We start from the raw sequence: 15,808 nt of genomic DNA, 5'->3' as shown, positions 1-15,808 counted from the left end.
TGCAGCCCCCTGTGTCACCTGTGGAATCAAAATTAGGGAGCACAAATAATAAAGAGAATGCACTAATTATTTCAGGGTAGGGATTCAACATGTACCTTTGTCTAGTGACTTCAGCTTGCAGGGCACCAGAGGTCAGAGCCTGAGGAGGGAGATGAGGGCACTGGGACTTGCTCAGGATTCCGGGTGAGCCACAGCACAGAGCGCCCATGTGCTCCCCCTGTGCCCAGAGCAGATGCTGCAGAGACTGCAAAGCAAGGGGCACATCCTTTTATACTTAAATCTCTCTTGAAACAAGGGCTCTGCCTTTCCTTAGCAGGCAAGGCTCTGTTCCTTAGCCACGGCAAGCAGGTAGAGACAGAAATAAAGCTGTGACTGGCTGGGAGTCATGTCCAGCACAACTTTCATATGGAGTCTAAACTTGCAGGTTTTCCTGAAATCTCCAATGAAGCCAACAGGATTTCCAAAGGAATGCATTCCTGTTAAATCTGCTGCTCCCTCCCTCCAGCAGAATGGCTTTGCATAGCAGAGCCTGGAGATAAGGAGAGAAGTGGTCACAGAAAGCTGCTCCTCCCCTGCCCACGAGGGATCCTGGGCTCCCATTCCATTGCCTTGTCCTGGTTCCCTGCAGCTGCTCCTCTCTGTGTGCCCCATCACCCCGGGCTCTTGCCTTTCTCTGCCAGAACCCTCAGTCTGGGGTTTTTCAGTTATTTCTGTCCAAAATGTAAAGCTGCAAATCCTGGATCGTGTCTCCTTTCCCTCCTTCTCCCTTGTGCTGAGTTTTCTTTCTCACATCTCCTTCTCTAGGTTCTGATTCATTTCACTCTTTGTGAGCTCTCATTTGGCATCTCCCATGCTGTCTGCCTGCCAATTCCTTGCAATCCCCACTGTCTCTCCACTATGTTACTTGGATGTCTGCCAGTTCTCAGCCTTTAAACTTCAGTATTTCTAGGATCTGCTCTCCTGAGATTTTTTTTTTATTTCCTCTCCCTTTTTAATATTTCTAACCATTTCTCCTTTGGCCCTGTGCTGAACTCTCTCTAGGCACAAGGAAAATAAGAAGGTTCTTTGGCGACCTGACTTGGAACAGATTGAATTCCGAAGGGTGGTGTAGAGATTTGTTGCAATATGCTCCTGGAGGCTTTATTCAAATTGCAGGGGCTCTCAGCTGCCTCTTTAAAGGGATAGTCTGTAGATAAACCAAAATTCACAGTTTTAATATGCTCCAGTGATCTATATATGCTAAACACTTTCATTTTTGACAGCCTTAGGAAAGGCAAGAGTTGACAGACAGCGTTATTCTGATAATTTTATTCAGTGTTCTTCCTATTTGCTATAAAGGGCATTTCCCACAAACAATCAAGTACAACTGAATGAGGGAAGCTTACTAATTTACAGGGGAGAAAATATTCTGGGATGTTTTTCCATGCCAACCCTTTGATAAGTACTGCAAATTTGGAAAAAGTATGTCAGTTCCAATGTGTACATCCATGCCTCCTTATGGAAGGCAGCTCCTCTGCTCTCCTTACAAGCACGTCTCTGAGCCTGCCTTCAACCTCACACCTGCTCTGAAGCTCTGCTGCTGCTGAACTGCGGGTCCAGTTCCTATCAAAGGGCTGGATCGGTGCTTTTGGACACAACAAAGAGTGTGTGGTGTGTTATGTGTCTGTGGTGTGCTATCTGTGTATGGTGTGTTATGTGTCTGTGGTGTGCTATCTGTGTGTGGTGTGTTATCTGTGTGTGGTGTGCTATCTGTGTGTGGTGTGCTATCTCTGTGTGGTGTGCTATCTCTGTGGTGTGCTATCTGTGTGTGGTGCCCTCCACAAGCAGGAGCCTGAGCAGGAGCTCAGGTTGGTGCTGGCCCCAGCCCCAGCCCACGGCTTCCCCAGCAGCTCTCCCACCCTCCCAGACACAGCCCCAGCTCCCAGCCTCGAGCTTTATTTACCTTTGCCTGAGGCTTCATGTAAACTCCAAGCCCAGTAATAAAGTGTGCAGCTTTCTCTGTCACGGGCTCTTGAATACTCTCCTTATGATTTAGTGTTTCTACAAATAACTGTTTTCTATTTACTCTCCTGAGCTGCACTTACAGCAGTGGGACTCTTGTTACAGTCTGTTGTGTTTCTTATTAATGCCGCATGTGTTCATCGCAGCTGAAATGCTGCAGTGAATACCAGAGGAATTATGCCTTAAGTGGAGTCTGAAATGTAAATCTCAGGATACTGCTCTCCAGCGGTTCATCCAAACTGCCTTTCACTGGTTAGCTTCTAATTTCTTTTCCCAGGACAGGCTGGTGTGCAAGGACTGTCCCTGAGCTGTCGCTGAACACACTCGTGCTGAGAGGGCTCTGCCAAGGCTGCAGCAGCCCCGGGGAAGGGAGGGTCAGGGGGTCCCGGAGCAGCCACGGCTTGTGCAGGAGGCAGGGATGGGGGGCACAGCCCGGTATGCAGGGTCTGTCTGAGGGTCCCGGAGCAGCCACGGCTTGTGCAGGAGGCAGGGATGGGGGGCACAGCCAGTCCTGCAGGTCTGTCTGAGGGTCCCGGAGCAGCCACGGCTTGTGCAGGAGGCAGGGATGGGGGGCACAGCCCGGTGTGCAGGGTCTGTCTGTGGGGGCTTTCCGGAGGGAGCGGGGTGCCAGAGCTGCTGTGGGTGGTGGCTGAGTGCTGGGGAGGCAGAGGGAGAGCAGGAAAACCCTGACCCTGTCCCATTCCTGTCCCATCCCTGTCCCTGTCCCTGTCCCTGTCCCTGTCCCCGTCCTATCCCCGTCCCTGTCCCATCCCTGTCCCTGTCCGTGTCCCTGTCCCTGTCCCTGTCCCTGTCCCTGTCCCCGTCTTATCCCCGTCCCTGTCCCATCCCTGTCCCTGTCCGTGTCCCTGTCCCTGTCCCTGTCCCTGTCCCTGTCCCCCTCCTATCCCCGTCCCTGTCCCATCCCTGTCCCTGTCCCTGTCCCTGTCCCTGTCCCCGTCCCTGTCCCATCCCTGTCCCTGTCCCTGTCCCTGTCCCCATCCTATCCCCGTCCCTGTCCCATCCCTGTCCCTGTCCCTGTCCCTGTCCCTGTCCCTGTCCGTGTCCCTGTCCCATCCCTGTCCCTGTCCCTGTCCCTGTCCCATCCCAGTCCTTGTCCCATCCCTGTCCCTGTCCCTGTCCCTGTCCCTGTCCCATCCCTGTCCCTGTCCCTGTCCCTGTCCCATCCCTGTCCCTTTCCCTTTCCTTGTCCCTGTCCCATCCCAGTCCCTGTCCCATCCCTGTCCCTTTCCCTTTCCTTGTCCCTGTCCCTGTCCCATCCCTGTCCCTGTCCCTGTCCCTGTCCCATCCCTGTCCCTTTCCCTTTCCTTGTCCCTGTCCCATCCCAGTCCCTGTCCCATCCCTGTCCCTGTCCCATCCCTGTCCCTGTCCCTGTCCTGTCCCATCCCTGTCCCTTTCCCTTTCCTTGTCCCTGTCCCATCCCAGTCCCTGTCCCTCCCTGTCCCTGTCCCTCCCTGCCTGTGCTCTGATGGCCTCACCCTCAGGAGCAGGGATCAGGAATGCAGGGGGAAGGCTGGAGCAGATGGGGACAGTGTGCACCAGGCACTCAGGAGGCAAAAGGCACGGGACAAAACAGTGCTTGGGGCTCAGGGTCAGCCCATGTCTTTGCAAACCATACACATGAAGCTCAGGGGATCTGTTTAAATCGGTTTGTCTCTCACAAACTGGGGTTTTGCAAGTGATTTAATTGCTGCTTGGGTGAGTGCTTCTCCCTGCAAAGCTCTGCAAAATGAAAGCAGCTAATAATTAATGTCTAATACCGATTATCACACTGGGTGTCTTTGCTGCAGCTCTACTTCATGTGGGCACAACTGAAATGGGATTGGCTCAGCAATAATTTACCCTGCTTAGGAATGTGGGCTTTGGACTCGGATGGGCTTTTATTTATTACCTGTCTCCAGGTGAGGTCAGTCAGAAAACCCTCCGTGAATTCAGCTTGGGTAGCTTTTGAAAGCAGATGAAAAAAGCTGTTAGGAATGAGTCTTAAGTTTCCAGAGAGGCTGGGGAGAAAGGCTTATCCATTTATTATCCAGTACTTTAACCAGGGTCACTTTGGCTTTGCTGAATTCTATCTCCTCAAGGACAGGGAAATCTAACTTTCTCCTTTTGCTTTTTCAATTTCTCCTGCTCCAAGGCTCTTTTTTTAAACTATATTGTAAAATAAGGTGAAAAAAGATTGAATGCAATTCTTCTGTTGCTACCAGGGGAAGCAATGACCAAGGTCAAACACTTTCACACTTTTTCCACCTTCAAAGTTTTAGTCAGACTTCATCTGGAGACTTCTAAAGGTTGGTTGAAAACATGCTTATCAGTCTAGGAATGTAAGTCATGAACAACTTCAGCTCTTTATCTTCCACAGAATTTAACTGCAGAGGAAACAAAGGATTAATAGGCCTTGGATTCTGATGTCCCACACGCCACAGTGCTGGGGAGGGATGGACAGAGCTGAGGGAGGGATGGACAGAGCTGGGGAGGGATGGACAGTGCTGGGGAGGGATGGACGGAGCTGGGGAGGGATGGACAGAGCTGGGGAGGGATGGACAGAGCTGGGGAGGGATGGACAGTGCTGGGGAGGGATGGACAGAGCTGGGGAGGGATGGACAGTGCTGGGGAGGGATGGACGGAGCTGAGGGAGGGATGGACAGAGCTGGGGAGGGATGGACAGTGCTGGGGAGGGATGGACAGAGCTGAGGGAGGGATGGACAGTGCTGGGGAGGGATGGACAGTGCTGGGGAGGGATGGACGGTGCTGGTGCCCTGCAGCTGCTGCTGGAGCTCATCCTGCTGCCCTGCACAGCCCTGCACTGCAGCACCCAGGGCAGAGGGCAAGGCAAGGAGCCTGACAGGAACTTTCTCTCAAACTGGAGACATCCAAACAGAGCCCTTATTTACTAAAGTGATTAAGTCATCTGTTCATTTTCACTGACTGGGGCTTGGCCTGTGAATACAGAAGTTGGAACTGCCTGTTCTTCACTTGTTTTTCCATGTCTTGGATAATTCTCTCTCTAGTCGTGTTTTGTTCCATCTCATCCATTTCCCTGTAGGACACAGTGTCTATTTAGCAGTGACTTATGAAATAAATGAATCTCCAGGGCAGGACACTTCTGCTCTCTGTCTTACCCTTAATAGGTATTGAAACATATGAAATAATTCCTAAGTTGTTTAAGAATCATAGTAATTATTCCTACTTCACATATAATTATTTTTTAAAAGGACTCTTTTTTATAGTTTACTCTTTATTACGTGAACAGTCTTTAACAGTGTTTATCACAAAGGCACATTTAAATCCATTCTGTTCCATTTTGTTTTCTCAGAACAGTCTTTTCACTTCTCCATAGAAAACGGGAATGGACAAAATGTGAAGTATGTGTGAGTGAAATGATGGTACATGGCCTGATGGAGAAATGGATCTTTTAAAAATAGTGTCTTGCAGTCTTTCTCCTAGTGGATTGGGAATGGGCCTGTTCTGAGCTCGTTAATGTGGGGCTGGTGTAGCTGCCAGCTCAGCTGCCTCTGTTTAGCTTTGTGAAGAGCTTTCCCTACTGGGTTTTTTAAATACAGAACTAAAACCGTGCTGAGCTTTTCTTTTGCCCTGACAGGAGCTCTTATGTGTGAGCAGCGGCTGCTTTCCATTTGCAGTCCTGTCTGCAGCCCTGTGCAAAGCTCCAAAGCTCTCTGTGCTTTGGGAACAGCCAGCCTGGCATCGGCCCTGGTTACTGGGAGCTTCTGAAGGAACAGCCCATTCTGGGATTCATTATCTGCCTGTCCTCCCTCTGCAGAAACGAGGGGAATATCTGTCCCCTTTGGGAGGGAGCAGGACAATGGAGGGCAGTGCCTGGTTAAAGGGAGCCCTCCTCTTTGGCAGTGGCGGGTTGTGGATGTTTGCGTTTCCCCAGGTTGTGAACGTTCGTGTTTCCCCAGGAGCCAGGGCTGTCCATGAGCAGCTGCTCTGGGAGCGCCCAGCTCAGCTGGGCACAGGGCAGGGCTGGCACAAAGCACCTGACGCAGAGGGATTCCTTTGCTAATGAACGTTGGTGAGACTGTGTGAGCACGCACAGGCATGAGACTAATGAATACATGTGCCAGAAGAGGAAAAGAACCTGCATCAGGTTTGCCTTGCTCAGCACCAGGCCTGGCACTGCTGTGTGCCAGGGAAAGGAATGGAGAGCTGAGAGGGCACAGAGCTCTCCAGAACTACAAATGTGCTTTATGAAAACAAGGTGAATGAGCAGATTTGGGAGAGTCCAGTCCTTCTCCCTTTCCATATCAGTTTCCTGCGGGTATAGAACTCCACATAAAAACTGCAGACATTTAAACTGAAGACTTATTTCCTTGCTGTGCTTGACCTGTGTATGTGGTGACATAAAAGACAGGAGAAATGAGAAACACTGATTTTTATTAGTTTTCTTTTCCTCCACAAACCTGTTTGGTTCAAAATAGAAGCAGTGTAAATAATAACAAATATACTGGTACCTAAATCCCTCCAGGTGCCATAATGCAAGGAACTTATGAAACCAGGTATGGACTGTTGTTAAAACACACTTTTCTTTCTAAAAACATAACCATGGATTAAATCAATTTGGTAATTAAGAACTGGAATTTAACTGTGCAAAGGACAAAGAAAGGTTTCCAATTATATTAAATTAATATTATGTATTCGCTCAGAGTAGGTCTCTGTGAGAAAAACTATTTTTGGACTGAAATTTTAGAGCAGACCTCCTTTGCTATAATACATCATACTTCTAGTAAACCTCCTGAAAGATCAGCTTTCCAATCTTTGTGTCCCAGGAGCTTGTTCTTTATGCGCTTTTTTCCCTGTTGGAAGCATCTCAGAATTTGCAGCTTTACTTTTGGATGGACAGTTACAGTGAGGGAGTTTAGTCCAAGAATATCAGTATGGGTTTTATCATTGTGATTAGGCTGCTCTGTTAATGGTTTACTTAAAACAAAGAGATCTTTGCTGTGGTGTTTGCTGCCCAATCATAACTATCTGGAGTATTTCAAATATTCCTAGCTTTTCATGCAAAGGATAAGAGCATCTGCAGCTGGCTGTCCTTTTGTGTGTATCTTGCTTCTGCCTTAAATATTTCCCTTGGAATTCTCAGGAGCTTTGGGAATGGTTTTTTAAACTCTCAATCCCTGCCTGGCTGTAGTTGGACACCCAGCAGGCTGTTGTATCCTGTGCTACAGACAAAACCTGTTAAAATGATTGAGCAGCCTCCCTCAGAGCAGCTGGATTCTGCCCTTGGACAGGCTGAATTCCTTGGAGGCAGCTGGGTGCTGTGCTGGGCCCTGCAGCTCTGGGGACACTGGGGACACTGGGCAATGGTTAAAATGCACAGCAGGGACTGGTGCTGTCACTGGTCAGTGTTTCTGCCTTGCCTTCAGATAGAACCAGAGCATTTCCAGTTCTTGTGACTTTTTGGGGCTGAGGGCTTTCAGCAATGCAAAAAATGGCTGTTCCAGACCCAGTTTCCTCCTGCCCTGAGGTGCTGCAGTGAATGTTACTGTGGATAGAAATCAAGTTAAACATCAACAGCAAAGTGAAGAGGATCAGGGTACAAGTTGAACTGTTGCGTGCCTGTTTCATTAAGGCATATGCATGGTTTTATGGTCTGAAAACACCCCATTTAATTAGTGTTTTGTTCTTCAGATCGTTAGTTCCTCTAAGAAAATGTTTATTTTTATCCCACTAAGAAAATGAAGCTATTAAAAAAAGTTGTTTCACTGTTTCTAGTGGGTGACAGTTTGCCCTTTGCCATTTCCCTCGATGGCCCAAGGTCAGTGCTGAAGCTGCTGAAGGAGTCCCCTCACATCCCAGCTGGGCACAAGGAACTTCATTTTTATTGTATACTGATTTAAACTTGTATTTGGCATTAGCTCAAAAACGAATTCTAAGCCAGCACACTCCTTTAGGAGCATTTGCAAAGGAGCTGGGAAGTTGTGAATCTCTCATTGCACAACTGGAGAGGTGTGGGCTGTGCTGCACTCTCAGACCAAATTCCATTCCCAGGAGCTTCATTGTGCAGTCCTTGCCACGTCACAGGAGTCCACAAGGTACAGGCACAGCTGCACCCAGGGCAATCCATAGAAATACCAATGGAAAAAATCTTCCTTGATAAAAATGAACATTCTCTCCCCCCAGTACACAACGGTTCGCCTCATGAAAGCATTTCTATCTGATTTTTAACATCTCTGAGCTTAAAAATTGGTCTGTTCAATGAGCCCATGTAACTCACAGTGAGATGACTAAATCATGTACTTTGGTTATCTTGCTACTTGAAGAATTGATTAATGATGACACAGAGCAAGTAGGTATTGAGCAGAGCAAACTGGCTGGTAACACATGTTCTCCCCTTCTTAGAGGGAAAAACATGTTCTCTATTTCCTTCCAGTGTCTGGCTTTTATCTCTGCAAAACACAGGATCACAAAGTACATGGCAGCATTCCCAGGAATGATATCCATGGCTGCCCTGCCCCTGCATGGGGAGGTGCTGAGCGGGGCTGGGCAGTGCCAGTTGAATTCAGCACCCTGGGGCACAGCATGCCAGCGGCTGAGTGTCCCTCTGCTCGTTTGTCTGAATTCTGAAGAGAGAAAGAACATGCAGAAACAAGAAGAACAGGAAGCACTGAGTCTCACAGCAAACTGCTCCTCGCAGTTCTCTTTTTGGGGTTTCCAAGCAATGAAACAAAAGGTTTCTCTTGCTTTCAGACTGCATTTGAAAACATTTTCAGTCACTTTATTTCTCTTTCATCTCCTGAGAAACTGAGTAAACTGTAAATGAAACAAAAGCACTTTACCACCACAGATGAATCCGGAGGTATTCAACAGCACAGAACTTGCTAGGAAGAAGCCAGGCAACATTTTCTGAGAAAGAAATGTTCTTGCTGTATGCCTGGTATCTTAATCCACTGCTACCTTTTGTCTTCTATACCCCAGAGGACCATAATTCAACACTAAAAAACCCTCCTTACAAAATATACAATAGCAGCCCGTAAAAATGAGCTGCAAAGCACGCTAAGGCCATGTACAAACGTGAGCAGTGCTGAAACAGGAATCACAATCCACAGGCTCCTTGTCATCACTTAGATGTGTGCCACAGAGCACTGTCACTGTGCTGTGGGGGCACTCTGGGGCTTCAGTGCTTGCTGATGGCTTTCTCAGCTCTCCAGAGAGCACAGCCAGCCCTGCAGGGGCAGAGAGCAGCACTGCTGTATCCTGCACACACAGAGAGCAGTGCTGCTGTATCCTGCACACACAGAGAGCAGCACTGCTGTATCCTGCACATAGAGAGAGCACAGCCAGCCCTGCAGGGGCAGAGAGCAGTGCTGCTGTATCCTGCACATAGAGAGCACGGCCAGCCCTGCAGGGGCAGAGAGCAGCACTGCTGTATCCTGCACACACAGAGAGCACGGCCAGCGCTGCAGGGGCAGAGAGCAGTGCTGCTGTATCCTGCACACACAGAGAGCAGTGCTGCTGTATCCTGCACTCACAGAGGGCACAGCCAGCCCTGCAGGGGCAGAGAGCAGCACTGCTGTATCCTGCACACACAGAGAGCAGCACTGCTGTATCCTGCACACACAGAGAGCAGCACTGCTGTATCCTGCACACACAGAGAGCAGTGCTGCTGTATCCTGCACTCACAGAGAGCAGTGCTGCTGTATCCTGCACTCACAGAGAGCACAGCCAGCCCTGCAGGGACAGAGAGCAGTGCTGCTGTATCCTGCACTCACAGAGAGCACAGCCAGCGCTGCAGGGACAGAGAGCAGTGCTGCTGTATCCTGCACTCACAGAGAGCAGTGCTGCTGTATCCTGCACATAGAGAGAGCACAGCCAGCCCTGCTGGACCCTGGACCCTGCCTTAGGGTTGGGTGCTGTCCCGGCCCTTAGGGCAGCCTCTCCTTTGCTTCCATGGCCACCACGGCGCTGCCGCGCTCCCCTCGCGTTCCGGGTACTTGCGCGGTCCTGGCAGAGCCGCTGGAGCTCGGGGCAGCGTGTCCCCGCTCTCTGGGAGACGCTCGTGCCTTTGCAGCTCTTCCCAACTAGGTAAAGTATGTGGAAGGATCGTGCCCAGCCTCTGCTCCGTGCAGGGCTCACACTGGCCAGCTGACCTGCTGGAAGAAATCATTTTGCATTGCTCTGATGCCAAGTTTTGTTAGAGTAACTTGAAAAGCATTTAAACTCTTTATTAACATTCATAAACCAGTTTATTCTCCATGGCAGTGATGCTGGGCAAGGCTTCTGCTTATTTTGGGTCCAGCCCTGCCTCTCTGTAAGAAAGCCTTTTGCAAGGTCTTGATCACCTTCAGTTTGACTTAAGGAATGAAATCAGTCCATGACTAATTTTGAAACCAACTAAAAAGCAATAAAATTGTTTTGTCTGTGGGGACCTGTTTCTCTGATAAAAGGAACGGTCTCAGCCAGATTTGCTGCACAGGCAGAGTTCACTGGCCATGCCGCTGCATCAGAGGCCTTGGCAAAGCAGGACTTGCTCTATCCACTCCTTTATTCCCTTCCTTTTGAAACCAGAGTTCCTTTCTTTTGGGAATCTGTTTTTGGCTCAGTGAGTGTCTCTACCCCCAAGTCTCTCTCTTTTCAGTCCTGTTAGAAGTGCTGTATGAATTCTCAGACTCTCACTGCTCCTGACCTGCTGCTGTCCCAGCTGAAGGGCTTTTCTCTCCTGCAATATCCTCATTTACACACCCACTCTCCTTTTGTCCTCCTCAGGACCGCACCTACCAGGTCCAGAACTTCAACTCTGTTCTGTGTGGTCACAGGTCAGGAAATAAGTCAGAGCAAGGTGAAGGATGAAAAAAGAACTTAGATAATATGACAGAAATTATTTCCAATTTAGAAGAACACTGAAGCGACTGCTAGAAAATTAGAGCTTGTATCTGACTGGAAAGGAGACAACTCGAGAAACTGAGCTTAGAGAAACCTTAGAATTGAATTTTGGCACGTCCAACAGCAGAATAAATCCCACTAATTAAAACATATTTGAGCTAATTAGTAGGATCAGAGTTGAATTAGGAACACTTTTAATAGCTTGGAGAGGAAAGATAATAAGAGAAGTGCCAATTTTTCAGAATGTTTAGGAAAGGCGCAGGGGGAGGGGAAGGGTGAGAGAGGCCTCTGTGAGCAGATCAGGGAATTGGGTCAAACTCGTGGTTATTGGGTCCAATCAGGCCCGGTGCAGCCCCAAGGCCGGCTTGCTGGGGCAGGAATGAAGGTCCCCAGCCCCTGGCAGGCAGGCTCTGCATGCATCCATCCACGCATAGTTTCCACTGCAGGACTGCAGCCAAGCCAGGCGTGGAGCCTGGCTGTGGGGAGCACAAATGGGAAACTGGAACTGAAGGGGAAAGGCAAGCTTCAGAGCTCCAGCTCATTAGAGAAAAACAGACACAAGCTTCCCTGCCTCGCACTCCAGATCTCCTCGCTTTGATTCTGTTGCTATGGCATTCATAAAATTCCAGCATTTCAATGCAGCAACGAGGAAATCTGGCACATAACTGCAGGTTAATCAGTTGTTTGAAATGAAATTGGGTTCAGCATTTCTAAATTCACCCCAATTACAGAATCACAAGACCAGTTAGGTTGGAGAAGACCTCTAGGATGATGGAGCCCAACCTTTGCTCAGCCTCTGCCTTGTCAGCTGGAGCAGAGGTGAGCCATGCAGGCCAGGAATCCATTCCTGGGGCTCAGGTACCTCACCTGGGAGAGGGGGGCTTGGAAAGCCTCAGCCCCTGCTCACAGCAGCTGCCCAGAGGGGCTGTGCAGCCCCAGCAGGCCCAGGCAGGCAGCACGGGGCACCTGGAACCTGCTGGCAAGGGCAGGGTGGGAGCCACAGCCCGAGAGGGGCTGAGAACAGCTGACTGCTCTGCCACTGATGTGCCACTGATGCGTCACACACAGAAAGGGCTATCTGTTGGCAAGGAAACAAATAAAAAACATCGGAGTTCTCCTTTTTTGTTTTGTTTTGGTTTTGATTTCTGTATGGGCAGAATGTTCATTCCTTTGAAAAAAAAAATAAAAACCACACCAAAAAACCCAGCAGCAACCAAACTTAGGGAATAAGCAGCAGCCCTTTGGAGACCTGCCCCTGTCACTTGCTGAGGCATTTCTGTGCACAGCTGACAAAGGGAGAACAAAGCAGAGCCAGCCCTGAGCTGCACTCACTGTCCGTGCCGGCTCCCAGCTTGCTCGAGTTTCTAATGGCAACCACAAAAACTATTCAGCTATGGCAAGCAATGCCTCCATCCTTTTGTTAGGTCATGTTTGAAATCCTGCAAACTCTTTAAATAGCAACATCTTATGAAGTACAGTCATCAGATTAAAGAGCTTTTATCTGCATTTTCTAGGACTTTCTCTTAACTGTTCTCCTATGGAAAGAATGGTCTTTGAGTTACTGAGGGGAAATTCACTGTCAGAATTTTAAAATGGAATTGTAAAACTGGAAAAAAGAATGTATTTAACTAAACTGGAGATGAAGGGACACACTTCCCAGTTTCACAATTCTTTAATATTCAGATTCATTTCATATTCACTGAACAGAAATTAGAAATAGGTGTAACTTTTGGAAAGTTTAATAATCTTTGACAGAAATCACCTACTTTAATGTTACACTGACCTAATTTTACTGGGCATGATTATTTACCTTGAAGTCTCTGGGAGTTTTACTGGTGAAAGTATTGGGAGATATAAACTGTGTTGGAAAATTAAAAGCAAAACCAAAGAAGAACATATAATTCAAGCGAGGTGGGAAATGTTTTTCACATCAAAATATGAAATGCACACACACAAAATACAGTTACCATATTGAAATCTCAAATACTTCCAGTTGGAAAATTCCCTGTCAGCTCTACAAATGTTAGAGCTGCCAGGCTCCCTCCTTCTCTCACAGAGGAGACAATCTCTGCACCCACCTCTGAGGAGGAAAGGAAGAGACAGGAAATCAGCTGGGAAACAAGTAATATCAGTCTAAATATCAGCAAATACAAAGTTCATTTTACAATCGTAGACAAGAATTTGTAACCTCCGTGACAAGAGTCACAGAGACAGCAGCACCTCAGTCCTCAGTTGTGTTTCTTGGGTACACATTCTTTCTTACTCTTTTTCTTTCATGCCAGTTCAGCAGTAAAACAGCATCTTGTTTCAACTTTGATGCTCCATGGGCATTACCAGGTCCTTTATTCCTGCAGCACAGTGAGATGTGCTTTTCCCCTAAAGCTTTTAGTGAATGCTGCAAAGCTTTCTATTATTGCTGAGTATTTTAGCAACACCAAAAAAAAAAAAAACAATTAAGAGGAAAATAGGAATGATTAAATGTCTTCTGCCACCTTGGATTGATTTACAGTTATAATTTGGCTGAGCAGTGTTCACAGTAAAGTCTCTCACAGCCTACGTACAGTTGTAGAGAAAAGAAGGAGGGGGCAGGAGGTCGGAAGGCTCGACCCTCCCTGAGCTCTGGCACTGCTGAGGGACTGCCTGTGTTGCTGGAGTAACCGTGTCCTCCTTGGGAAAATGCTGCTGCTTGCATTGGAAGGAGGCTCCACTGCCTTGGCTCGTGTCCCTGGAAAAGCAGCGAAACCAGTGACAGGGACGTCCCCAGTGCTGGCTCTGTCACACTGACACCTCGTCTTTTCTTTGCTTGGGGTGACCCCTGTCACTGCTGGGCTTGGGAAGGGTTTCTGTGGGACAGAGGGAGCCTTATGCCCTGCATGCTAATTCTGGGACAGGGAATGCTCTGAGCAGAGCACGCTGCCTCTTCAGCTGCCTGTGAACAGGCCAGGGAAACAGGAGAGTTTCAGAAGAATCTAATTTACAGTGCTATCCCTAGCTGGCAGTCAGTACCGATGGGACATGCAGGCAATTCCTCTGGGGATTAACCAGCAACTGGGCACTTGTCCTGGAGCCACTGCAGCCCTCCCCTCTCTGGGAGGCACAGAGGGGACAGATGTGCTGGGAATGGCCCTGGGCAGCCCAGAGGGGACAGATGTGCTGGGAATGGCCCTGGGGAGCACAGAGGGGACAGATGTGCTGGAATGCCCCTGGGCAGCACAGAGGGGACAGATGTGCTGGGAATGGCCCTGGGCAGCACAGAGGGGACAGATGTGCTGGGAATGGCCCTGGGGAGCACAGAGGGGACAGATGTGCTGGAATGCCCCTGGGGAGCACAGAGGGGACAGATGTGCTGGGAATGCCCCTGGGGAGCCCAGAGGGGACAGATGTGCTGGGAATGGCCCTGGGGAGCCCAGAGGGGACAGATGTGCTGGGAATGCCCCTGGGCAGCACAGAGGGGACAGATGTGCTGGAATGCCCCTGGGGAGCACAGAGGGGACAGATGTGCTGGGAATGGCCCTGGGCAGCCCAGAGGGGACAGATGTGCTGGGAATGCCCCTGGGCAGCCCAGAGGGGACAGATGTGCTGGAATGCCCCTGGGGAGCCCAGAGGGGACAGATGTGCTGGGAATGCCCCTGGGCAGCACAGAGGGGACAGATGTGCTGGGAATGGCCCTGGGCAGCCCAGAGGGGACAGATGTGCTGGAATGCCCCTGGGCAGCCCAGAGGGGACAGATGTGCTGGGAATGGCCCTGGGCAGCCCAGAGAGGACAGATGTGCTGGGAATGCCCCTGGGCAGCACAGAGGGGACAGATGTGCTGGGAATGCCCCTGGGGAGCACAGAGGGGACAGATGTGCTGGGAATGCCCCTGGGGAGCACAGAGGGGACAGATGTGCTGGGAATGGCCCTGGGCAGCCCAGAGGGGACAGATGTGCTGGGAATGCCCCTGGGGAGCACAGAGGGGACAGATGTGCTGGAATGCCCCTGGGGAGCCCAGAGGGGAACAGATGTGCTGGGAATGCCCCTGGGCAGCACAAAGGGGACAGATGTGCTGGGAATGGCCCTGGGGAGCACAGAGGGGACAGATGTGCTGGAATGCCCCTGGGGAGCCCAGGGGCAGCAGGGCCTGGGCCCCAGCCAGCAGCCAGGGCCACCTGCACAGCAGGACATGGCCAGGGCCGTCCTACAGGACACTGTGCTTGAGACATGAAGCATTTGGCTCATAAATAAAGCCAGGTCTCACTGCTGGATTTGCTCTTTGATTGCACAGAGAGGCAAAGTGTGCTTTTGATGTGGATGTAGGGAGAAGAAGAAGAATCCTCCATTTTCCTTGGTAGATTTTCAGGCAATAAAAATGTTCCCCACTGAACATATCTATGCACACCTGCCTCATGCTGGTTGTGATAAACACGGGCTCTGGGTATCACAGAGTGTTTGCCTGCAGGCAGGTATGGACATGCTTCTGGTTAGGTGCCGATTCCTGACACCAGCTTTCAGGTCCTGTGGCCGGTAAATGGGAGCTCTCCCTCACAGATGCTCAAGGTCCACATCGGGGTTACCTGGAGTGCTGTGCAATGGGTGGAAAGCTGCCCTGCAGGTTCCTGCCCCCATCCCAAGGGTGCAGCACTGTGTGCTGGGCAGGGAGCTGCCCCAGGGAAGGACTCGCTGCCCCGCCTGGGCCCTGAGTTTGGGATTTCAGTGAATCCCTGCCTTTGTCAGAAGGTTTAATAACAGCGTGTACATTTCTTTCTTCTCTTAAATTACACAGTTGATTTTACTTTTCTTATGATGGCAATTTTATTGTAAGGTTTTGTTTCTCTTTCACTGTGCATGAAATGGAACACTGAGGTGGCTGTTCAAGAATCAAAATTATTCCTGTAATTGTAGCGCAGTGAATAACTATGTGCAAGAGAATAATCTTGTAAAAGCTGATTACCTCAGTCATTAATAA

The sequence above is a fragment of the Melozone crissalis genome, unplaced genomic scaffold, assembly GCF_028551555.1.
Source record: "Melozone crissalis strain CALT ecotype California unplaced genomic scaffold, PUWL_Pcris_2 ptg000034l_1, whole genome shotgun sequence".
NCBI classification, from domain to species: Eukaryota; Metazoa; Chordata; class Aves; order Passeriformes; family Passerellidae; genus Melozone; species Melozone crissalis.
This window is presented reverse-complemented; position numbering follows the sequence as displayed.